A 27,322-nucleotide genomic window follows, 5' to 3' on the forward strand; every position below is an offset into this window, starting at 1 on the left:
ATCCCACTTACCTGGCAGGGCTGAGCCTCCTTAATATCTGGGTGGTGGAAACAGCAGCCAACATCCCAATGTCCACTGTCTTTCTCTTTGGTTGACCTTCCAAGCTCTATTTTGCCATGTCTGAGTAAGAATCATGGGGACCCTCTCCATATCCAAACCATGAACTGATCATTTTAATTAAGAATTTAAAAAATTAAACTTGTGGTTCCTGTAATTTGTTTGTTAGGACAGTCGTGTCCAACAGTAGGGCTGGCCAACTTTCCCTAACAGACGGACAGAAAGTATTTGAGGACATGTTAGTCTCTACTGCACTAAAGGAACCAATGAAAATGTATAGATAAAAGGGTGTGACTCAGTGCTAGTGACTGTCTATTTGCAAAACAGGGCAGAGCTGAACTTGGCCCCAAAGCCCTATTGTGCCTACCCTAGTTCCAGAATATTGGAATAGTATCCTATGATGAAACAGATGAATTTACCAGTGGCCCCACAACTTGAAATTTGACAGAGTGCGTGCATATACACACACACACACACACACACACACACACACACACACACACACACACACACACACACACACAGTTGAGACTGGGCATGGAAATTCCTGGGTACTCCATGCCCCTCACTGCCAGAACGGGAATGTCCTCCTGTGCCATCGCATTCCTGCTGTAGATCTGGTATCACAAAGAAGTGGCAACTGAGAAACACAGTTTAAAATGCATCCCTGTGAGTCACCGAGAAGATGGCCACACAACTTACTGCCCAAGCTAAACCAATTTCCAGAATAAAAGGGACGATATAACTAATCGTCGTGTCTGGATGACAGGATTAGAGAGGAATGTGTACAATTATCCTCCTGATAAAGGAAGTGAGGCCTGCAAAAACTGTCAAAAACAATCCCCAAGACACAGACGTCAAGGAAACTGTTGATGGCGCTCCCCCATAACATGTTGTATTAATAGTAGACATGTCCCTAATAGGACTGGGCCCTGGAACACAGGGATAATGAACAGCACAACCACTTCACAATATCCTCTTCATATTCTGTTAGTCAGCTTCCCAAGTCTATTTCTGGGCAACAGTCCTGGTTTTAGTAGAGTGGTCCCACCTCCCCTGTCCAATCATGGACTGATGATATACTTTAAACATAAAGTTTCACCCAAAATGGGGAATGAATTTATAGAGGCTCATTCTATGCCTTCTCTGCCTCTTATGTATTAATGAAAACCACAGCCTTAAAAAAAATTGTTCAATTTCCAACAGAACTTAGGGTTGAACCATGTGCCTCAAGCTGAAGATGACCAGGTGATCACAGAGCGCAGCTGCACCGCATGCAGCCTGAACCATAAGTGTCTGCTTCTCCTGAGGAAAAACCTTCCTTCCAAACAATGCCTGAGATGTGCTGTTGTGCATACCATGTTGTAGAACCAGGGAGATAATGGCAAATATACGAAAAGGCAAAAAACACCAGCCAACCAAACACGGCCTCCTGACAGGCTTGGGAGGTGGGACCAACCAACATCAGGGCCAACACAAACCTCCACCCTTGACTTTTTGGCTGAGACCAATGTGCACCTGCTGCTTGCACCTCCAGGGCTGTGCACAGAGTGCACCTGACCTTCCTTGCTTAGCGGACTCCCCCTCTTTCACACCCTCTTCTGTGTGTATGTGTGTAAAATCCTTGTACAGTGGTTTATACGAGAAAGGTGTGTGTGTGTGTGTGTGTGTGTGTGTGTGTGTGTGTGTGTGTGTGTGTGACACCACTGGGGAGTCATAATGAGAAGATGTGTGCTCTCGAAGCTAAACGAAGCAGTCAGAGCCGTTTTCCACCTCACAAGCACTCCCCCGAGATACCAATGCATCTGGTGCTGCAGAAGCAGCTGGTTATATACATACTTTCTACCTCCCCAGGAAGTCACTTCCCAAAGGGAAGGTGAGACCAGCAAGGATAAGGTAGGAACCTCATCCCTGAATGCTGCAAACAAAACTTCCGTGTTTTCTGCTTCCTTTCTTCACTGTGTATTGGGGAAAGGTGGTATACACACGTATGTATGTATGCATGTGTATGACCAGAAGTCAACTTCAGACGGCTTCTTTAGTCTCTCACTAACTTATCCCTCTGAATCAGGGTTTTCCAATGAACCTAGAGTTCACCAATTTAGCAAGACTTACCAGCCATGGAGCCCCAGGGTTCCTCTCGTCTCCGATCACTGGGACTGCATGTGAGTATCACCATGCCCGACTTCCCACCTGGGCTCTAGGGATCTGAAGTCAGGTCCTCACGTTTGAGCGTCAAGCACAATACTAACTGAGCCATCCCAAGCCCTCCTTCCTTTTCCCTTCAAGGGCCTGTGTGGAGTTTGGTCCATATTACACTCATGCTTCTTTCTCCCTCCCAGGACCCAAGAAAATGAAACTTGGTTCACGTAGCTTAAAATACCAATCCCAAAACATCATAGAGCATTCTAGAGGCAACTTGGGCATCACCAACAGTCATCTCCATCCGTTGTGCCGAGTACCGAGCCGGCTGTATATCACACCAGCGTCTCAAAGGTCTCCACCCTCTGCCACTGCTCATGATATATATTCGACCCACACTTCTTCTATGTGCTTCCACCTTAGAAACCGGTTCAACACCAGCCAGGTGTGTTAGACTCACCGGGACACCTAACACCTCAATATACACCCTGTAATGCTTCTGTCACCACTGCCAAACTAGCTGCCTTACACAATCACATATTTATCACGGAACCAGAACCTACCAGTCAGAGCCTAACCATGGTGCCACAGATGCCACTTATTTTCATTCAGCTCTCAGGTCCATCCTGCACAGGAGGAAGAGCACATCCTCTCCAGGGTCCCTGGCTGGCTCCGTGGATGACTGGAATGTACATGCAGTGGCCAGGCTCTGGATTAAATGGTATACTCTCTCTAGCATGTAGCACCTTGCTAATAAACTCACATTATTCTAGGAGGAAATGTTATGCCCATAACCTCACAAGAGTGTAACTAACACCAAACTCCACAAACAGGCAGAACAAAGTGATTTCCAGAGATGGCAGTACACAGAATGGGGGGGGGGGGAGGTGACAGCGGGGAGACCCACTGATGACTGTGGCTGGGGAGGAGTGCCACAGCAAGCAAATGCTGTGTTTCCTAGACAGGATGTGACATAGATGGCGCTTTATATCGCTGATGTCTTCTGTCCAAAAATCTAGAACTTCATCTAATCACAAGGAGAATTTCTCCAGAAACTTCTAGTAAACATAAGTACTCTTCAAAGCCATGGGGGTCAGCTATGAAAACAACATCTGACAAAACAACACACACACACACACACACACACACACACGCGCACACACACACACACGCACATGCACACGCGCATGCACCATATCCTGTGTGCAATCCTGGAACAGCACATAAGTAACACCTAAAGAAATCTGAGCAAGCATGTACTGGAATTGCAATCTTCTTTCTGTGAGAGAAGTAAGTACACCAGCCAGTGGGAAGGGTGAGCAAAAGTTAACAACAGGCAAAGGTGGTTATGAGTTAGACAGAAACTCTGTCCTCTGTACAACACTGGTTTAAAGGAAAGGGTTATTGTATTTATTTATATTTTTCATTTTTATTGTGTGGTGTGTGTGTGTATGTGTGTGTGTGTGTGTATGTGTGTGTGTGGTGTGTGTGTGCGTGTGTGTGTGTGTGTGTGTGTGTGTGTGTGTGTGTGTGTTCAGTTGCACAGCCATGTAAGAGAAGGCCAGGTGTCCCACTCCACCATTCTCTCCCAGTGAGCTAAGTGGTAACCAGGAAGCCTAGTGACCTTCCAGTCTCCTCCCCTCACAATACTTGGGTGAAAAGCATGTGAGCAGCTACCCCTGCTTTTCAGGTCAGTGCAGGGATTTGAACTCAGGTCTTAGGCAGGCACAGCAGACGCTGTTACCTACTGAACCATCTTTTCAGCTCTTAACAAAGTGTATTATAAGGAGCACATTCCTGGCCCCTAGGAGAAAGTGCGAAAGACAAGGACGACTTCACGGTAATGAGAAGCAATGGAAAGCAAGGAAAGACCGGGCTCTGTTCCACACAGAATTCCAGCAAGGCAAGCAGCCAGCCAGTGCTCTTAGTTCTCATTCATAAAGCAGGCGATTCAATTCCGTACTCCTCACCTCCAACTCCTGAGTGACAGGGAACTAGTTTCTGAGCCATGATTATGGAGGACACCCACAAATGAAAATAAAACACCTTCATCAATAATCTTCCAATGTGAAGGAAAAAGTTAAAACATTTAAACTCATTCAGCCTTAGAAAGAAAAACCAGCAACTCGCCACCCACCTTGACACACTTTGTGTTACGAAGCTAGAGAGGATCACACTTACTAAAATGCAAAGCAAGTAAAGAAACTGTCTTCCTTCCTGGGAAATGTTCTCAACAGCTGCCCAGGAAAAGCAAAGAGCAGGGAAGGAATCTGACCAGCATTACACAGAAAAGAGAACTTCATGCCTCACATTATTTTCAATGCTGAAGGCTCCTTAGCGCACTGAGATGATGAACTTGGTGTCATTTTACTGTTGCATGCAGTATTTGGGGGTCCCACATCGTGGGTTCAGTGCAAAATAAGGAGTCAGCCCTTGGGGGCTTGCAGCCAGAGCTGCTCTCCCTGATTCCACTTGTGAAATCCTGCTTTCTGACATCAAGGCCAATACTCTTTCAAGGCCTATACTACATGGCAAAGCTAATCTTTCTAGAAATTGGTTAATTCCTGTAAGAGATAACTCAAAAGTTGTACTTCAGACAAATACTGCAAGAGCGTTCAAAACTACAGGAACCATCTCACCTTTGTGTCTTACTGTGGCTTTGTGGAGGGCCCTACGCCAGCACCTGCCTTCCTCATTCTCTTCTCACTTTGTTGCTGTGCACATGTTGGTTTTGTTTTATATTTAGATGTGATCTCGCTATGTAGCCCAGGCTGGTCTGCAACTTTTGATTCTCCTACCTCAGTGCATGCCAACAACCTCGATGTCCTCATTCGTACCTACCTCTTCCCTGCACTCCTGTAGTCCCTTCCACTTCTCTCCTTTGCTTTTGTGACCCAGTGACACAGAAAGAGAGACACAGGACCCCTCCTTAGAGCTCCCTGCTAGGCACCTAACCCATCGACAGTAGCAGGTACCAGAGAGTCTACTGCCTATGGGTCCAGGGCTTAGCTGCTTAGTTCATGAGAACACCAAACATCAGTGACAAAAATGATAACAATAGAAAGCAAGCCTATTTCTCAGCCTGAAAGAAAAAAAAGAAATAAATGAATAAACCTTTGATGTAGCAAGAACCAAAGGAAGCGATGAACCAAACGATCAGCAATGGAGACAGAGCACAGTTTGGCAAACTGCTTGCTGTGAAGGTATGAGGGAGCTATGTTCAATCACCAAAACACACATGTAAGCAGCAGCGGAGTAGGTCATACTCTTAATCCCAGCTCCAAGGAGACAGGAACAGGCAGACCCTGAGGCTAGCCAGGCCAGCCTCATCAGCAAACCCCAGGCCTATGAGAGACCAGTGTCCAAAACCAGTGGATGATTCCTGGGGAGTAATGCCAGAGGCTGCCCTCCAGCTTCCACATGGGCATATACCTGCACACACAAATGCACCTGCACACACAAGAACACGCACAGCAAACATAAACACATGAGATCGAAAGGACCTGGCCTCTCAGAGCAGGGGTGGGTGGGCTTCTCCACAGAAGGGGCTTCTTCTTCTCTGTGGTATTGTTGTGATGGCACATTTTGCTCCTTGTTCCTGAGGTTACACCTAACATCTATTACATCTAACCCCAGCACATGAGAGGCCACAATCACCTGCTTTCATAAAAGCAGAAGACTCGTCCTCATTTCGGGGCGTTCACCACGTGGTAGGAAACTCCACTATGAAGCTTCAGGAGGCGTGTGACCCAATGAAAGTAGCCCCGAATTTCACGGATGAACTAAACCGGACTCAAGGAACTGCTTGTGAGCAGCCAGGCCCCAGGCGTGTGAGAGCATTAGCCTGGCCCCTGGCTTGAAGAATCTCTGAGGTCAGGAGTCCTTACCTCCATCCTGCACCAGACCTCTAGTCTGCAAGCATATGAAACTGGATCGGAAAATGAACTGTCTTGCAGAAGACAAAGGCATGAACACAATGGTTCCACAAAAACAGGGGATAGGGAAGAGGGTTTACTCAGTGAAGGGCTTGTCTTGGAAGCAGAGGACCTGAGTCGACTACCTAGAGGGAGGAGGCGGCAGCAGCCGCGACTGGAAGAGGTGGCAGGTATCTGTAATCCCAGCACTGCAGAGGCTAAGATAGGTGGAGCCATGGGGATACGGAGCAAATAAAGGCAGCTGCAAGCCAGAGAGACTATACCTTGGGGGGGGGGGGGGAACGAATGGTACCTGAGGTTTAATCATCAGGGTAGTTCTCTGGCATCAAAACACACACACACACACACACACACACACACACACACACACACACACACACACAAAGTGCACCTGCATATACAGGAACATGCATGCACACAAGTGCACCTGCATACACATGAACACACACACACAAGTGCACCTGCATATACAGGAACATACATGCACACAAGTGCACCTGCATACACAGGAACACACACACACAAGTGCACCTGCATATACAGGAACATACATGCACACAAGTGCACCTGCATACACAGGAACACACACACACACAGAGAGAGACAGAACACATCAGAAAAACAAGCAATGAGAGAGGAACTGATGTCTGTTCTAAATATCTTTATATAACTAGTATTCACCATCAGGCCCAAGTTAGTTCAGAGAGAGGGGAAAGAGGCAAACAGAACCTTGGCTTTGGTGTCTGAGGAATCAGAACAAACGCAAGTTAACACCAACAGGGAGGAGGATATGTCTATGGGACACAGTCAAGTCCCAGGAGACTTGGATTTTCACTAGCGTGTCACCTGTAATCTGAAGAGAGAAAACACTAGAAAGAAGGAAGAGAGCAGAGGAAATGGTCCCCAGTGGCCCACACCACCCTCAGACTGGTCTGCATGTTTTGGAGAGTGCTCTGCTGGCTTCCCAACTTTCTAAGGAACCAAGTTCTGCCCACTTGGGCTCCTGAACTAGCAACTATCAGGCTAGTGAGATTGGAGGACTTGTGTTAACTAACCCCAAAGTCAGCCATCAGTTATTAGTCTTTGACTCATGTAAAAGAATCAATGATCTGTGTTCTGAGACATGTTCTACATTCCTCTGTTTCCACGGGGATGATTAAAGGATGGCAGACACTCTGAAAACCCACCAGGAGATACCGGAGTGTAGACTAAGAGCAACACCAACCACTGGGCCTTCCAGGACATCCCTCTCTGCAATCCTGATCATCAGTTGCCATTTGGGAAACAGTCCCTGCTCCCAGACACATTATTTTTGTCATTCCTATTCTGATCAGGTGAGTCTGAACCATAAAACATGAACCAGATATTATCAAGTGGAAAAATCACGTTAATGTTAATTGTAAGTTGGACAGACTCTAGAGTCACCTGGGAGATGGGCAGCTGGGCTCCTGTGGGAGATTCTCTTGACTGCACTGATGAGGTGAGAAGTCCAAGCCACTGTGGTACCTGTTGATGTCCTGAACTGCATAGGAGAAAGGGCACAGAGCAGCAGGAAGCCTTCGGGGCACTGTTTCCTCACCGCAGCCTTGACTTCCCACCAGGATGGACCCAGAGTGAAGCCTTTCTTCCTTACACTGCTTTTGTCAAAGTGTTTTCTCACAGCTCCAGGAAAAGAAACTCAGACACTCTTCTCCACTTCCATCTCACAAGGATGCTGCAGTCAGCTCCAGGTGAGTCCCCACAGCTGAAACCCAATTCAAGGCATTTCAACACTCTTTTCAGATGCTACAGACAACAAAGCCCATCTTTATAACCTGATGCATTTACTCATTTTTGCAGAGCACACAACCTGTAGATGGTGGTTAAAATGCATAAGGGAACAAACACTCCATGTTTTAAAGACGTTTGCATATTCTACTTGGAGCCGCAATCTGCTGTGGTGTAAGCAAAGCATGCTATCACTGACATCTTATATTTCAATTTTCTTTCCACCAAAACAACAAAATATTGAAACAGTTAACATCTGCTCAAAGACCTAGGAGATGAATGATTTCAGAAGGCATAGACGGTGTGTTGACTATGGAAAAAGTCAAATTCCACGGGGGCCAGATTTCCGAAAGTCTGACCTATTATGTCAGGAAAGGACAGCCAAATGCCAGAAAAATATATGGAGGGGAAGCTGAAATCATAAACAAACTGAGAATATTTAAATGAACAGATGGCAAGAGAAAAATAAAGACAAGAATTTCAAAAATAATAGTAATGCTAACACAGCCTTTAAAAATACACACAAATACAAGTTACAGGAACTAACCATGATAAATTCTGACCGTGAACAAAGAACGAGGGGTGGGGGATAATGGTGGGAGGGGCAGGACTGAGATGGGAGATTAATGCAAAATAATCTGCTGATAAGACAAGGCAGTTGTGCTAACCCACAAAAATGAGCCTGCAGCATAGACCAGACACTCCAGATCGGCGACATCACCCACCCCTAAGCCTGCCACCTCCTCCCCAGCAGAATCAGCTTACTCCAACACGGTATCTGGTAGAAATAACTGCAACATGCCCTGGGAAAATATCAGATTAGCTGAAGAATCAAAAAGATGTTTGTTTATGTATGGCAGGGAGAAGCAGAGCAGATGATGTGCTCGGCTGCTTTCCCGAAGCCTTGCCAAACTTGGGATCTCACTCCTCTTCAGTGAGAGGAACAAAGTGAGGGGCGGCTGCGAAAAGGTCTGTGGAGGCACTCAGGCTGCACTGCAGAGTCTGTCCGTCCAGAAAGGAAGGTCCCAGGCTGGGGAGAGTAGCTTACAGTTTGGTTTTGTTTTAAATCAATGGTGAGCTGGAGGGATAGCTTAGTCAGTAAAACGCTTCATGGGCCAGCTTGACAGCTGCAGTTCAGAGTTCTAGCATTCTTCTTTTTGCTGCTGCTGCTGCTGCTGCTGCTGCTGCTGCTGCTGCTGCTGCTGCTGGTGATGGTTGTTGTTGTTGTTTTAAGGCAATGGGAAGGGTTATACAACTGTAACTGTGTGCTGGGCGGGCCAAACAGGCATCCCTGGAGTTCAATGGCCAGCCACCAGTCTATCCAAATCAGTGAATTCCAGATTCAGGGAGAGTCTCTGTCTCTTCCAGGGTTGAAGACCAGGCATGATGACCAGCCCAGAGGGGGCAGACATGGGTGACTCGATTACTCTACAGCTACTGGAGCTACACAGTGAGAGCCTGTCTCAAGCAAAAATAAAAACAAACAGGGCTGGAGAGATGGCTCAGTGGTTAAGAGCACTGGCTGCTCTTCCAGGGGACCGAGGTTTGAGTTCCAACACCCACATGGCAGCTCACAACCACTTGGAACTCTAGTTGCAGATCTGATAGCCTCCTCTGGCCTCTGTGGGTATCAGGCACGAAAGTGCTAACAGGCATATGTGCAGGCAGACCACTCGGATGCATGAAATAATGAAAACGTTGGATACAGAAGAATGAAAGAGGAAGAAAACGAAAACAAGATGGAAAGCAATGGAGGAAAATAACCAGCACTGACCTCTGGCCTGCACACACGCACTCACGCACTCATGCACAATCAATCAATCAATCAATCCATGGCATTAGCTGGGTATGCTGGCTCTCAAAACTGAAGATGTGGAGGCCCAAGTACCTTGAGTTATAGATAAGCCTGGGCCCGTGGCAAAACCTTACCTCAAAACACTAAAAACCTCTACCTCGATAAACAAATGGCATGCTGTGCCCACTTTGTCAACTTAGTAGCCCTTCCTGAAAACAAGCAAACAACCACGGCCATGAAGAAGGGTGGGGGCAATCAGGAAAACTTGACGCAACACAGCTGAAATTCCAAACCCAAACTCCTGGATTGCATGTCAACACCAGGACATTGTGGGTAGACCCATGCGAGTACCGCCAGGGCTCAGCACCTGTCCACGCACAAGAGCCCACTTCAGTGACTGCAGCAGCTGGATGAACACACACCCTCCTACCCTCCCTGCTTGCCAGATTCAGTGGTCTGACATCACAGAATCCTAAGCCAAAGGAACGGGCAGCTCTCACCACAGAAACCACGGTTTCTAGAATTCAGCCTCCACCAACTATACATGAAGATACATAAATACATGCTTTTCTGCCTTCTCCTGCCCTTAAAAGTTTATAAAATGTTAATAAAACCAAAAATGAGATGAGATTCAAGTAAACCAATGAATAAATAATGCTCTGAAAGCAAGAGCGAGCCTTAAACAATCCCCAATTAGCACTGGCTGTGTGTGTTCCAGGACAGTCAGTAGGTATTACAAATGTTTTTAGTAAATGGAGCAAGGCTAGACCTATCAACTTCAACCTTGGGCTCAAAGAGGTAACCTAAGGAATAAGACCACCTCTGTTCCCAAAGTCACTCAACGACACTGAATCAAAGGCTGGAGGATATGCATGTCTGGGAGCTCATCTCTGCACGAGGAAATAACTTCTGTCTCTGTGGGAGCAAGACTGAACTACAAGTCTAAGACACAACATATTCTAAACACCCTAGGCTAATGTTGACTTCGTTTTTCCTGTCCACCGAGAAATAATTTATACCTTTTCAAAACTCCCCCCGGGGATTGAGATCTAACAACTCAGGATCAATTATAGAGAAATATATGGAGATACCAAGTCAAATAAAAAATTACTACATACTTCTCTCCTGTTTCATTAATAATTTAGCAATATCACATTTATTGATTAGACAGCCGTTATTTTAAATGGATGACCAATGTCTTATGTTGACAGTGTAAAAGAGAGAATAAAAGAGACGCTGATTTGTAATTCATTATAACCAAGAATTTCCTTGCAAATATTCAACAGATCAAAAAAATCAGATTTGGCATATTCTTCACCTAATTGACATTCAGGGAGTTATCAACAAATCAATCACGTACACACGACAGAGATGAACAACTTACTCAGACACACACTCCTAGATAAAATAACTAAATCGTGATGTGAATGACTGGATTGTAGAGGGAGAAGAAAATCATAGAAGCCGGAGAGACTGAGAGGTGAAAAGGCCTCTGAGGCTGGGGGTGTACTCGACCACACTTCTGTCTGGTACTGCTGGCTCTGCATGTGTGTGCCTGTGTGAGCAAACTGCACTTAGAACCTTGAACTTGAACTTAGGGGGAAAAAAGAGGTTATTTTACCCATGACAGTCACTCACTAAGGCATGAGTAGTAACTTTGTTCTGCAGGTTCTTATCTAGCTCTGCAAGTTCTAGAGAATCCGATATTGAGGGATTTCATCACCGCGTCTGCTTTTCACCTAATCACTGGACTAAAATACCTTTGGTTCCCCTACAAGTTTGTAGTCAATAGCTGGGGGTGGTTATGAAAATGTGGTGGTTCTGGGATGAACCCTATGTTGGAGGAGGGGGCTTAGGGGCTCACCACCACACAGCATACCCTGCAAATCAGGAGACAAGGCCTTTCTTTCCAGAGGAACCATCTCAAGGTTCCTTTGGTGCAGGTGTGGGCTGCAGCTGTCCTCCGTGGCCTTTCTATTGCCCATGTCAGACAAGACTACAGGATCACACAGTCACCCTCAATGAGTGCAGGCAGAGCCTTATTAATTCTGCACACTCAGGCAGACACCATCCATTATGTTAAGCACAAAACACAAAACTCATTACCCATGCTGGCCTGTATTCTCCCAGGTTGGTGGACTGGGTTTTAAGGATTATTTTTATCTCACCTGACTTGCACATCTCAAATATAGGCATGGTAATCTTTATATATACTAGATCCCAGAAAAGAAAGAAATCTAAAAATATTCTAGTGTAAGTACTGAATGCCAAGCAAAGAGAAACCTCAGCAATGCCGTCCTTGGTGCCCAGCAACAGTGTATGCTTAACTACTGCAGCAATTATTATCTGTGCTTGCCTATACATGTTGATCTACCCAACCAGCAGGAGGGTACATGAGAACAGAGAGGATGTCGTTATCATCTATTCATTATGTATCAATCAAGAAATAATGCATCATAAACACATCATGAATGCAATAAAGCACCCCCAACCACTAGGCATGCAAAATAACAAAGAATGACAGCAATGAGTAGTCCCAAAGTGACAATGTGCCAGCCCAGATGAGAGTGAACGTTAAAAAGATGATGTGAGCAAACTAGGGATGGGACCATGGTTCAAATGCAGCACTCTTCCATGTATCTAGAGGAAGCCTTATGAAAACACAGAACACCTATTTAAATGCATCTATGATTGCTTTCATGGAGCACAGCAGAAAGATTTGTGCCCACAATGTCAGAAACATTTCCCACCTCACTTTACACAAAACCTTTACAACTCTGGGTCTCCAACAAACTAGCTAGAATCCCAGTGATCTGTGAACTTGCAATGATTTCAGACTCTGGTTGCTGAGTTTAACATTTAGCAATTTACCACAGTACTGGTAGCAATGCCAAGGCCTCTGTCATCACTCTCCATCAGACATCACTCTCATGTTGTAGATGATGCTGGTTTCTCAAGGGGTCACAGGTACACAGAACAACTAATAGATCTTGTAGATGTTAATAAGATGTCTCCATATTGCCAATCACAAATTAAAAATTAGATTATCTCTATGTAATTAGTTTTCTCTGTAATCTTATGTACTCTGGTTGGTACGGTTACAAATGATTCTTTTCAACCTATTAGCAATCCTAGGGACCAAAACTTCTTTCTCATTCCTAAGAATAAGCTTCTGTCTTGTTCAGGAGAAGGCTCCATGAGTTACACACTAGTGTGGAACATCTGAACTAAGGGAAACATCATTGGTACTTTGGGGCAGAAGTGGTCTGCTGTGGTCAGTTCTGAGGAAGAAACGAGATGCAGAAGGTTCTAGCAACCGGAGACTTTGAAGACTGTGTATGACAATAGATCCTTTCTTTTTACCTGACAAACACACAAGCTGGTAGTCACTTCTCAATCAGGCTCCATCATCAGGACAGGAGAGACAGCATCCTTGGAGAACAGGTGGCCTAATTGCAACTCTTTTAACAGAATTCTACTGATGGAAAGGAGTCTCATGAAAGCCATCATGGCCACAAATGCCCAGCTAAGAAGGTAATTCTCTTCATCCCACAAAACAGCTTTATAGCCCATCAAGCCAATAAATCGGCCTTACAAGAAGTTTCTAAGAACACACTGACTTTAACAACTCCTTGGGAGCCATTGTGGTAGAATGGTTCATCATGTGGAAATCAAAGGATCTCAGCAAATTAGAATGTGTGATGAGGTCCAAAACGTGCAGATAGAGACACTGGTGTTCAGAGTCAGTGACCAACCCTTCCAGGAGTTCCAAAAGTGCTTCATCAAGCAGATTCCGCCGGATGTCCTCTCTGTGCGGTCTCCCACTACTCAGAGGCTTAGGGGAACAGTGAAACAAAATTTGTAATCTTCAGCGTTTCACACACACAGCCCACCCACTGAAACACAGCACAGGCATGTTTTCCAACAGAGGCTGTGATTTTGCCACAGCTGCCTAGGATCCACCCTGGAACAGGCAGAGAAGGAAGTGACAGCGTGAATTCCCTAATTCCTGGTATGTGGTTTCTCAAGTCCCTGGAATTGGTCCAAGTAATTTCCCTTAACTTAAACCATCAACAGAAAATACAAATGAACATTCAAGGTCACAAGAAATTATCCCTATAATTCATTTCCTTCCCTACCTACCAGGGATTCTGGATTTCTTTGGACCTGACAGTTAAGAGCATCTGCCTGCAGAGAACTCGAGATAGCTCCTTTCTCTTTGGAGGTAAGTGTGCTTTGCTTAGGAAAGCACCAAGTCAAGGATGAGGAGGGTGGTAATTCGGGGATTCCAAACTCATCTGTTTGCTCTCCATCTTTTAAGTTCAGATACATGAGGACAGGTTCTGTTCTCAAGGGGCCATTTCAAAGGCACTGTGGGAATCTTCCTCGGCTTAAGCATATTCTAAATCTGCATGATCTAATCAGAGAGTAATTATTTTAAAATATATTAGCTCCAAAATCTGATAGACATATGTCATTTCTAATGTTTTGAAAAAAATCATGAGATAAGGATAAAAATAGAAGGACCACACAAGAAAATGCAGGGTATCTCCCCCCCCCACACACACACACACACAAACCCTATACTTGCATGTTCTTGACACAACCTAAGATACATATCCAGTTTGGGAATTGTTTCCTCTTTCTCAACTCTTGACTCTCCAACTAATTCTGCACTCGTACAGTAATTATAATAACCAGACTAGTTGTTTAATTTTTTTTCTCAAAGTCCTTTAAAGATGGGGAATAGCTGAGACAGGCCTGATGCAGCTCATGAGGCCCAAGGCGCCGCACACATCACCAAGAGTCCTGCCCCACTACAGTAACCGAGGTCACATGGACCAGTTGGCTTTCACAGTATGAAGCAAGCCCAGGCCATAACCTCTGTTCTTTTCTCAGACTCAACAACAGAAGAAAAACAACAAAATGAACTTTCCGAGCTAAAATGAAATGCCAATTGCCCAAGGCAAATCCTCTCTTTTTCATGTCTCAACACTCACTGTGAAATACCCATCTTACACCACCCACTTCACACCCCTTCAGACTACAGGGAGGAAATTTTTTTTTTAATTCCATAGTGAATGGTAAGGAAATGCCAAAGACAGACGAGGTTTAAAGAGAACCTACACTTGACATTCACCTAAGGAGGCGTCTATTTATAAATGTCTAGGCAGAGGCTGCTGCTTCCTGTTCTGAGGGGCTAGAGGGGCAGGCAGACGTGGGAGAAAAGGGGGGCACTTTCAAATCAGGGTAAGGACAGATTTCAAAAGAAGAGGAAAGGGGGGATTCAGAGCCACAGGGGCTTCTCATAAGTGAATTTGGAACTAGGGTGGGGACTGTGTACTAAAGTCAGGACACTGAATATATATCTAATCCTATTTCTAATCCAATCCCCAGCCTTGTTCATGGGTATCTGGATATAAAGATTTTATACCTAGGGCTGAAGAGATGGCTCAGTCTGTAAAGTGAGTGGCACATGCATGAAGATCTGAGTGTGCCGCTCAGCACCCTCATTACGGAAAAGCTGATGGCACAGATGCCTGCCTGTAATCCCAGGGCTGAGGAAGCAGATGCAGGAGGATTCCAGGGCTCACTGGCCAGCCAATAGAGCAAAATTACAAAATTCCAGGTTCATTGAAAGACTGTATCTAAAAAGTAGGGTTGGAGAGATGGTTCAGGAGTTAGCATCAAGTATTGATCTTATAGAGTACTTGAGTTCAGCCCCCAGCACCTACTCACAAACACCTGTAACTCCAGCTCCAGGGGGCTAGTGCCAGTAATGATCACTACAGCTAACTATGAGGGAGCGCGCGCGCACACACACACACACAGTGAGAATAAAATAATTTCAATAACAGAGTGAGAATGAGTAGGGAAGGCACCTTATGTCAGTTCCTGGCCTTCACATGCATGTCCATGAATGCTGTGTTAGGGTTCTCTAAAGCAAGGGGATATATATATGGAGAGGGGGGGTTTATTAGAGTGGCTAACAGGCTGTGGCTCCACTACTCCAACAATGGCTGTCTAGCAACCGAAAGAATCCATGAGGCTGGATGTCTCAGCTGGTCTTGAGCATACACCAGAATCCTGAAGCTCTCATGCCAGTAAAAGAATGGACTTTCCAGCAAGAGTGAGGACAAGCAAGCAAAGAGCAAAGGCTTCCTTCTTCCATGACCTTATATAGGCGGCCACCAGAAGGTGCGGGCCAGATTACAAAATTCCACCTCAAAAGAGCCATATCAAAGGTGGGTCTTCCCATTTCAGCTGAATTAATTAAGAAAACTCACTCACAGGTGTACCCAGCCTCTTGGGTTTTAGTTAATTCCAGATGTAATCAAGTTGACAACCAAGAATAGCCACCGCCACCACACACACACACACACACACACACACACGCACACACGTTTTTATATTTTTTAAAGATTGCACACTGAAGTCAGTATACTTACCATAATGCTTGTGATTTGATGCACAATATTTGACGCTGCCCACTTTATTTGACCCTAAAGGACAATCTGCTTATCACATACACACAGTCAGCTGAAACACCAGCAACACAGAGAAAGGATACTTTACACAAATTATAGAGCTAATTTAACACCAAAAGTTCTCTGTTACCAGAAACAGGCGGCTAATGGAAATCTAAGGATGTGGGGAGGACTTTAATTAGCCTGAATTATCTGGATAATTACATTGATTTTTACTAACGTAAATCCATTCTTAATTGGCGAAGTTAATTATATAAATATATATCTCTTCTACGTTGTTCTAGATTTTTCAAACCAAATAGTTTCAGTTTAATTTTCCTAGGTAAGTGCTAAATTACGCACTCCATTTTACATTTATCTAAACAAACCCCCGGTGTGGCCATGGCCTGAAAAAGCACATATATCTCCTGAACTCTTCTCTCTCTAATTGCATCATTCACAAAACCAAACACAGCAGAGGTTAATGTGCAGAACCTATACTTAATTCACAGACATGCCTTGGAAACGGGTAAGCAGGTGCCGGCTGGAGACAGGGCCGTGAACAGCGCTGCACCCGTTCCTGCATGCAATTAGCCTCCCCCTCCCCAAGCTATTTATGAATGCATAAATATACCTGTGCTCTACGTAACAATGACAGTTGGTGACAACATATTGATATACAGTGCCACTTCCGAGTTGGAAATGAATATTTCATTAGCTGAGTTATCACTGCTGGGTTACGACCTTCAGCTCTCTCATTTTAAATTCATCCGTTTTCAGACTATTAAGCTGTTCTTGAATACGCCGTAGAAATTACAGAGGTAGAGGTAAATTTTCAAGATAATTTCCAACTCCAAAAAAGGGGTCAAGGATGTGCATACTAAACTCCTGAAAAGAATTCTGTCTTGTAATGAGAGCTAATGGATCGGTGTCTTGTTAATGGTGGCTGATTCTGCATGTGAACGTGGAAAGGCAGGAGAAACAGATCACAGCAGCCCAATGAAATTATCAAGCTTTAATTCCTGAGTGGCTACCACAGGAGACTTACTAAGGGGCAATAACAGACACCTAGCTGAGTGGGCCTGGCTTGTGACAGAGGTGTTAGCTTCCAGCTCAGCCTCTACCTCCAGACCTGGAGTATCCTGGCAGCAATAAACTGATTGCTTATACTGTCTTTAGTCGACCCTCTCTGCTTCCTCATTCCTGATCCCTTTTCAGCTTTCTAAATTAAAAGCGCATCCTTGCACAATCAAAAATAACCACATGTGGCCAACAGCAATAAGAAATTACCTGAAAGCAATGAATGAGGAAGAGAAGAAAAACACCCCTTGGTTAAAAGATACTTCCTGCCCAGCCATGCATTGCTCAGCCCTGTCCCCAAGCCCCTCCCACTCAGTGGCACGTTCTCATCATCTCAGGGAACAGAAAGGCAGATGGCTCCAAACACAGGCTCCATTAGCGTGTTGTCTAAAACTTCCAGGGCAGTTTTTAGCTCACGTCACTCAGACTTCACTACTGTGCACTTTTCACCAGGAACAGGCCCTCTGCTGTGCACTGCTCTGCCCTTTCTAGGTCCTTAAATCCCAGTGTTTCTCCTCAGTTAATCCCAAATTTCCTCAACAGTCACAACTTCAATAGTCAACGATAAGGGAAACCATTCCAACAGCACATCCTGGGATACTTCAAGTTAACCTGGACAGGCACAGACCACTCTCATTCCCATTACAAGCTCAAAACCCAGCAAGAATGCTCTCCATGATCAACTCTGCAGCTTCTAATGAGAGCCCTCAGATTCCTTCCTTCCAGAGGTGATGACCTCCCTGTGGGCCCCAGCATGAATTATGCAACAATTTTGGTCTCCACCCTTTGTTCAAACTTGTTCCCTGCAGGAACATGCTGCCACCACCTCCTCCAATCCCAACATGATGCCAATGTCAACACTGAACATTCACCATTCTCCGCCCTCTTCCCCCACAGTTCAGTGTCAGTCAGCCACAGAAACCCTCCCTGTCCATCACTGACACCCTGGGTCCTCCAGTAACCCAGGCATTTCCCTGCTGTCACTGATCTCATGCTCGAGTACCGTGAACTATAACTGTCTTATGTGTTCCTTCCAGGAAAACGACAACATACACTCATTCAGAACTTCAGTACCCAGAATGCCAAGCACAAAGCCAATCACCAATGTGAATATGCTAAAGAAAGTGAATTACAAGCTGAAAGGAACAACAGTAATACCCTGAAAGGCAGAGCAGGTCTAAGTGAGAAGCCTCTCAGATTTAAATATCCTGTGCACAGGGAAAGGTCCTATGGCAACCGGTGTACTGGGCTACACTTGCCTGCTTTGGTTTTCTGGGGTCCTGGGGAGTGAGCCCAGGCACTCACACATCCTACACAAATACTGTAACAATGGGTGCATCCTCAACTCTCATGTTACATTTCATTGTAGATAAGGTCTCATTAATTACGGGGGTTGGCCTTGAATTTGTAATCCTCCTGCCTCAGCTTCCTGAGAAGTTGAGATTAATGTCCTACCAGGCATGGGCTCTTCAATATTCTCTTCTAGCCTTCATCTCAGTAGACTACTCAGCCTCTATTAACAAGGTCATTTACTCAGCTCCTTCAAATGGCACACTCTCTGGGTCATTAAACACCCTTATTTACCTGCATATCAAGCATCAAATACATCACACTTTGAAAATCAACAACTAGTGAAGGATTTAATATTTAATACCAAATGAAATTTAGGAAGGCTGGGTTCATCTGCCTGGCCTATTGATTCAAACTCAATTTACTGATTGATACAGGATAAGACTATCCTGATAAATAATAAAGCACCATCTTCATCTTAGCATCGACTGGCTCGTCAAGTTCCTCGAGGCCTTTGTAGGAAAATAAGCATGTGACACTGAGGAGGCGGGAGAAGCACAGATACGGCCGCTCACAGTCTGACCAGAGTGGGGAGATGAGAACAGAGTCTTCCCTGTGGTCTCAGAAAGTCAGAGAACCGTACAGCTGTGGCCCCTCTATTTCAGAACCCCAAAACAACTACTCAGGTGTCACTTTCCTACACTGTGAGGACAGTGTTGACTCAATGAGGCAGCATGGTCATTACAGGCGAGGCAGAAGCCCTGACAGATTTACATTATGTTTATTTAAAAAGAAACAAGTAGATCAATCAGATAATGAACTCAGTTAATTGAATAATTGACATCTTTATAACAAGTACAACTGAAAATCAACTGTCTGTCAACAGTTAGGAATGGTACTATTAAACCAACAAAAAGCCTACCAACAGACACAATGTCATTCAGACGGGAGGGAGTAGTATAACGAAGTCATGATATCCATTTCAAAGTTGCTGGTCTACATTACTCAGAGTAGTATATGACATTAAAAATAGAAGATTAGAAATAGTTAACCAAAACAGAGTCATCAAGCCACTTAGAGTTTCTATCATTCAGCTCTAGAAAAAGTCAACCTTTAATGTTTATCTGAAAAGCACTCATAGCTAAAATTATTTCAAATGGAACAACTGGCAAATACATTAGCTCTTATGATGCCAGAGTCTGTGAAAGCCACCTGTACCCAATGTTACTTGTGTTTGGGGGAATTTTTTCTTTGTTTTTGTTTTATTTATTTATTTTTTTAGACAGGGTCTACAGCCCTGGCTGGCCTGGAATTCTCTATGTAGACCAGCATGGCCTTGAACTCATAGACATCCGCCTGCCTCTGCCTCCTGAGGCGTTGTGAGTGTACACCACCATGGCTCACCTGAACTTTTTATATATATGCAGCAGAAGAAAGTCAAGGCCGCCTTCTTGCACCTGACAAAGTATCCTTGGTCCTAAAGAGGTCACCAAAGAGACTTTCTACCCCAAGTCCTCTCATCCTCCAGCTTTCGGTCACCTTCAGTTAGCTAACGACCAACACTATCCCAGCTAACAACTCTAAGAAGTAGAGAATTACAAAAGTTCTTGCCACTCTCCCGGAGGCACTGCAATAAGAGCTCCTGGCTCTGTTTGGTTAACAAAAACCCCATTGACTTGTAATTAATAGTACATCCTCAAGTGGCCCACCCTCTACAATAAAAAGGGTGGACACAGGCTCACATTTTAATTTCATAGGTCTTTTATCTTTGTGTATAAGGCTAATTGGCTGCAGTGCCTAAGAATTGAGTCTTTCAAATAGTTAATGAACTGAAAACAAACTCTTAAATCATAGATGCAAATTCTACTCTCAGGAGCAGGGGATATACTTGCCAGAGCCCCAAACTCTTAGGAAGCATAGGGACTCAGCAAACAGGAAGTACTAGGGATGCCACCAACCTGGTCCCCTGCTGGGTCACTGCTTCATCCTACTGTGTCTTCTCAGATGTGCATACACACTACGATACACGGATGCATTTTCAAATGAAATTCTTAAATTTTTAAATACTAGAAACCAACTTGTAGACAATAAAAATTCAAGGCAAACAAAAATTCTTTAGAGACCAGATGTAGCTGAAAGTTAGAGAACTTTATTTTGCCAGTGATTTCATTAAAAATTCATAAGTTTCACTAACCATTCCCAAAACATCTTTGCTGGGGGGGTCTGTGTCCACCTATCCCCTACCACAAGATTTAGATATTTTCTAGCTTCACCTTTTCCCAAAGGGACTGATTAAATAGATATGTAGCAACTTCTGACTGATTATACTGTTTTCCTAACGACTGGAAATGCAAGAGGAAACCACAAGCATGGAACTAACAGCAACAACACCACCTTTGATCTCAGAAACACTCGTAATGTAAGAAGGTTTTATGCGTTGTCTACTTTCTAAGTTCTGCTAGTCTACCTGGAAGAGCACTTATATAACCCGTTCCTCTCCTTCTATCTGCATCTTCGTTGCTGGAGGGATGTGAAAATAGGCTTATCTTTAAGGAGGTATTTTAGTCACAGCTCTCCAGGGACAAGTCAATTGTTATGTACAGTGCCAAACCCCAGGCCTTAGGCCCCCAACATCCAAGTGTATAATTAGGAAGGCTATTAGGAGCAATCACATTCTTCTGGCCAATTACTGCTTCTCCCAGGGAGTCTCACTCTTAAAATTAGACCTGGAGTCAAAACCTACTTGTGCAGCATTCTCCCCTCCACTCGGGGCTCTCCAAGGATCTATCAGATGTTCCCCTGGTTTACTTAGCTTCAAGGACTCTCTGGGAGAGTGGAGGGCTCTACACAACTTCCTAATGGATTTTAATCTGTGGCCAAAGTGAAAGGATCTCAAAATAGCAATTGGACTGGCCAGGAAAAGTAAGCAGCAACTTCTAAGACAGACTAAATGTTTTCAACGTTCTGAGACAGAAGTATCTTCTTGAGGTGATGGAAAACAGTAGTGACCACTGGAAATGCTTTCTGACCAATCTTACAGCTCTTTTCACTCTGGTACATCTTATAGGACAGTGCAACACCTAGCTCCTCCCTTCCTCTAAGATTTCATCTCAGCACAAGGCCTTCTCCCTCACTTTATTCCAGCCTCTGCAGTTTGCCATCAAATGCTTGGGCAACCCATGCAATGTCTCCTCTGTCTGGCTTTGGTCTTGCTCAAAATTATCTCCCCTCCCCACTCCCCACTTGCTGATTACAAGACTGTGATTCTCGCCACAAAACAGAAATCCACTGCCATTATCCACAATAGTCCTATTGGTTTTCTTCATGGCTGCATTACAACCAGGCTGCTCACTAGAATGCTCTAAACTTGCTTGCCATGTTGACCTAATATGATCTGTTTCAGAGCAGAGGCTGCCAAGCATTTGTGGTATGAATGGTGACATGGAAGTTTCCTTTTGAATGGTCCATGTATTGGGTATTTGCAGGAGGCAATGGAATCTATGAAAGGTACTTTAAATCCTAAAAATCTAACAGCATTGGTGCTAAGAGAAAAGAAATAGGCAAAGCCATGGCCTTCAAAGCCCTGTCTTTTACAAGAGACTTTCTTGAGAGTGAAGATCAGTCACCAGAATAGCTAGGTGTCCATGTGCTATAAAACTGGTCAACTGCTAATTATCTCCACCAGTGGTCCTTAACACACATTCAACTCCAGTGACATCCTGTGAAACGTTCACAAAGTCTTTGACCTGTCCAGTTTTTGACCTTCTGTTCCCAATTTTGGGCTGCGAACAGTCCTGGCATTAAACCTCTCTCTTCTATAGCTCCCGGCTGCCTGTTTGCCCCAGCTCACCACATTTACTGGCCGCCGTAAGGAGCACTTAATGAGAGGGATCTTGTCAGTCCCTCCGCAGCACCGTCACTGCCTACCCAATCCTGGAAGAAGCCAATGTTTGATATCTCCAGTGCCTTCAAAACTACTGCCACCTCAGACACTTAATAAAGCCTGCTGGAAGGAAAGGAGGAAGAGCAATGTTGAAACAGCTAATTTCTCTGCCTGCATTGAGAGATGCATGAGCCACCAGCCACATGTGGTCCTTAAATTTAATCTTAATCAAATTAAGTTCATTTCCTTGGCCACACTTGCCATATTTCAAATGTTCAATGGTCACAGGTGGCCAGCAGCAACAGGGTTAGCCAGCAGAGAATGGAACATCTCTATCACTGTAGAGTCCTACTGGACTGTGAACAGACCTTTAAAAAAATAAAACAACCAAATAAACATTTTATTACTTATTTACTAGAAGAAATGGAATTTCTAGCATTCTATAGAGATACTTGATTCAATAAAATGCTTCAAATACTTATACAAGCTTTCTGTGTGTGTGATACCACGTTAAGAGCAACAGAAGACTATGGGCCTAACCTTGACCCATAAGAATTCCACTAACAATGTATGCAAAGCAAGACACAGCCCTACCAGTCAATAGTCAACTACAATTCAGAGTCAAATAATGCACAAGCTACATAGGCATTCGATCACTAATTCAAATTGGAGAAGGGAGTGATATTCATATTCTAGTAGCATTTAGGCAAAGACCTATTCCTTAACGATAAGGAGGATCTTAACAGACAAGCTGAGGCCATCCAAGATTTAAAATGTATAGAAAGTAAGATTCAGCTGCAGAAAAATTGAGAAGAATAACAAATGTCTTTGGTACTAAAGAAAGAAACTAAAGTGAGGGTGTGCCAAAGCCTAAGTGTACAGAAGGACAGAATTCCTTCCACAGGGAGCTGGGTGCAAGCCAGCAAAGTCCTGGGTCAGAGGCCCCTGCCTAGCTCACCACCAATGGTACCTTCTCATCTTCCCTATGCCTAGGGAATGGATGTGCTCAAGAGGAAACTGTTGAGAACACACCCCGCCAGACCCCCTGCATAACCACAGGAGATACACTGACAAGAACGGGAGAGGCGTGATGATGGAACCCAAGTGAAAATCCAGGTCACAACATCAGGGAACATTCAGTGGTACAAGTCAAGCTCGTGACTTTCAGAAAACGATGACAAAACAGGTAAAGACTTGGCAACAGCACCATTTTCTCAGCGGAGAGCATCACTCCCCATAACACAACTCTAGTGAAAAAAGCCGAAGGTGTGGAGTTGTCAGACCCAACTGGTCCATGGCACACTCAGAAGCCGGAATTCTTAGTCAACAACTTCTGTGTTTATTTTCCATCGAAATGAACTATTGGAGGGGGGGGCTGATCTTACGATGGTAGAGCACTGCATCGGACTGTTTTATGATAACAGTTCCACCGGTAGAAGGTGCAGAGACACAAGGAAGCCCTGAGTGTGTAAAGAGTGGATAAAGTCCTGAGTGAATGTGGATGGTTGACATGGGCCTTCCCCATAAGAAATGGGCAGACCTTCCTCAGGTCAGGCTTGGACTTTGCCAAGCCTTCCCCAGACCCACTGAGATAATTGCCTCCACTCCATCAGAGTGCACACAGCCCACTCACCCCCAGCTTTTCTGTGTACATATGTCTGTCCTTTCTTCATTCCCAAGTCGCCCCTAGTCAGGTCTCCAGGACCATGCATATCTGGACACAGCAAACCGAAGAATTCCATTATGAGAAAGACATTTCTTAAGCAATGCTATTGGAGGAGGAGAAGTGGGGAGGAGGGAGAGAGGAGGGAGGAGGGAGGAGAGAGGAGAGAGGAGGAGGAGGAAGGAAGAGGAGGGGGAGGAGGGAAGAGGAGACAAAACCAGAGCATGTGAAGCAGGCTGGAGTATTCTGCATGGGTTGCTACTGTCTTACAAGTTTTAAAATGTTGAAAGAATTGTCTTTAAAAGAGGAAATTAACACATAACCATAACCTGAACAAATATATTCACAGGCAAGGAGAGAGCTCACCTGCTAGGAACTGAAAATTATGCAAAGCCTAAGAAAATGGCCTGGTTTGGAAATGGATGGAAATTCTCGATTTGGGAACAGGTCAGAGGAATGACTAAGTTACTTGGGCATCTGGGACAGTCATGTTTAAGGCAGTAACCATAGGAGAGCTCTTTTTCTTGGGCAGGGGGCACTGCTTAGGTTGCTGTCTACAATGCTGGGGAAAACTCATGGTTGGTAAATGCTCAGCGAGCACTATGCAACTGAGCTTCCTTGCCTTGGCTTTTGTGAGACAGAATTGCTATGGAGACCTGTCCTAAACTCAGTTTGCACTTTGCATATGCTAATTAATTATTCCTGCCTCTGTTTCTCAAGAACTTCCACTGAAGTTTTTCATTACTTTGTTATTAGTGGTCCATAATTAGATTTTTAATTTTTCTTCCTCCTCTTCTTCAGCTCCAGGAAAAATTAACTTTCAAACCTATGAACAGTCTAGAAGGCAGCAAGGAGGAGTGTCGTTCCTCTCAAATTTACGAGTAAATTTGAGTAAACACCCCAGCTTCTGGTCACTGGGGACATGACCTAGCAGTTAAGTGAACTAATTTCTAGATGACTGGGGTCCAATTCCCAGCACTCACAGGATGACTCACAACTACCTTAGTCATGGAGGATCTGATACCCTTTACTCTGGCTCTGTGGGCACTGCATACACATGGTGCAGGCAAAACATCCATACCCATAATCCGATCTCTTAAGTCAGGGAGTCTTTGTCATGTTTCTGCTGAAGCGTGTTTTGCCTGCCTCCCTTTGTCCGACATCCTTACAGGACGTTATGATGTGCGCTTGAACACAAACACCTTTCTGCTGAATGCAACCAGCGATAAGTTCACTGAGGACACGCCCCCGAAGGCTTCCTTCCACTGCGAGGCTCAGCAAGCCAACAGGTCTGAGTTTCAGTGTTGGCCCTGGACGAGGCAGTAACTCTGCAAAGCCTAGCACTGAACGTGATGGGCGAAAGTAGTGGCATGGACACCTCAGTTTTCTCACCATCTCCAATAAAAAAGTAAAAGTGCCCAGACACAGGATGGTTCCTGCAGTGCTGTGGGAATGTCAAGAATCTGCATATAATGCAGACTGCCTACAGTGAAGGAAGGGGATGTGCAGTCCTTGTGTTAAAAAAAGGGATTTGCATGCAATGGCCCAGGTGGGGTTCACTCTGTATCAGTGGAAGACTGGTGTTGGCAAAGAACAAGTATTGAAGAAAAATAAAAATAAAAATCTTGTGTGTCTGTGTATGTGCAAGTGTGTATGTGTATCTGTGTGTTCATGTATGTATGTGTGCCTGTGTGTGCATGAGTGTGTATGTACGTACCTACGTATGTATGTATGTATGTATGTGTGTACGTATGGATGTGTATCTGTGTCTCTGTATGCGCGTGTGTGTGTCTGTGTGTGTGCATGTGTGTTGTGCACAGAGGACAGAAGGGCTACCTCCAGAAGGAGGGCAGGAAGACATACCCCATCGCCCCCTTTTCCAATGACTGATAGAATCATGCTAATGACAACAATGTTTTGAAAGCTATAAAACTGAACATTAAACAACTGGTGTATAAGGTTCAGCAGATCAATGACATTTTGACAAGCTTACACACTGCTGTGCTAGGCGGCATAAGGACAGCTGATGAGCCAGGAAGTATAGCTCAGTGGTAGAGCACTTGACTAGCATGTGCAAGACCCTGGAGCTAGGAGGAGGTGAAAGTGTGGAAGTCCATCTTCTCTGGACTCCTCAGTGGGTGCTTCACAGGTTCTAAAGGACCAAAATCTCTCTGTTCACTTCTTTCCTGAACTATGTAATTGCTCTTGAAATCCTAACGTCACCCTGGTGGGGACTGTGGAAATCCCTAAGAGGAACACAAGAGGACTCTGAAGCCCCAAGGTTTCCATAGGGACTCAAGCCACTCAAAGCTACTGTGACTCCAGAATGGGGGTGGGGAGGACACAGAAGAGGTAGCTTTTTATAACTTCTAACATTATTTCAAACACAGGACAATCACTAGAACATATAAAACTGAAGTGGAAAACAGTAATTGCATAGGCATCATTAAGTCTTTGGGGGTACTGGCTTTATATCTGGTCTCCATGGCAATTAAACTATAAACAAAGCAAGATACCAAGGTACCAAAGGCTCAAGTAATAAGCTGAACACATCCAGTTATCTTGAACTGTGAGCTAACACATAGGTGTGGAATGATTGGCTCCTATGGGCTAAATGAAACTCAAAAACTATAAAACAAAAAAATTATTTTGAATTCTGTAAGAGGTTTTGTTTGTTTTAAGACAAACATTAAGGGAAAGGGAGAAAGCTCTCGAGCTCTGCAGCCAGCCCGTATCCCTGCCCTCTGAGGAGCCAGGGCCAACATGAGCCAGACAGAGTGGAAGGCTTGGCACGCTCTCTGACCCCCACTCCACGTTATAGGAACTAAAAGCTTCACTTTCGGAAAATGTCAAAGCTTTGTCATCACACATCTTATCTTCTCTTTATTCTGCTGGGGGCGGGGAATATTCAGTGAAGAAGAAACAGAGTTCAGTTCCTTTCCATTGAATCCAAGCCTTCCTTCCTGCCAACCTCAGCCAACACACACACATACACAACACACACACACACACACACACACACACACACACACACACACACACACACAAACAAACACAAAAACCTGGGAACAAGAGAGGAAGCCATGGAAGAACAAGGGCAATGGAGATGTTGTGGGAAGAAATCAGAAATCACAGCCAGGAGGAGGAGCTCCCTCTTGGGTGTGTGTGTGTGTGTGTGTGTGTGTGTGTGTGTTATATCCTACCAAGCAGAATTAAAGACGCAGCATACCACACCAAAAAGCA

At 44.7% G+C, this 27,322-nt stretch overlaps 1 protein-coding gene and 1 long non-coding RNA gene across 3 annotated transcripts in view; one reads left to right on the forward strand and one right to left on the reverse strand.

The window, feature by feature from the left end:
• The window catches only part of Ptprg (protein tyrosine phosphatase receptor type G), a 703,035-nt gene that overhangs the window by 477,189 nt on the left and 198,524 nt on the right, over nucleotides 1-27,322 (reverse strand). The window lies entirely within an intron of this gene.
• On the forward strand, nucleotides 7,303-25,707 carry LOC121832196 (uncharacterized). The gene is made up of 5 exons (XR_006075737.1): nucleotides 7,303-7,468; nucleotides 13,843-13,921; nucleotides 23,410-23,602; nucleotides 24,429-24,526; nucleotides 24,881-25,707. It is a non-coding gene; the product is annotated as an uncharacterized LOC121832196 (long non-coding RNA).

The sequence above is a fragment of the Peromyscus maniculatus genome, chromosome 9 (assembly GCF_049852395.1).
Source record: "Peromyscus maniculatus bairdii isolate BWxNUB_F1_BW_parent chromosome 9, HU_Pman_BW_mat_3.1, whole genome shotgun sequence".
NCBI lineage: Eukaryota > Metazoa > Chordata > Mammalia > Rodentia > Cricetidae > Peromyscus > Peromyscus maniculatus.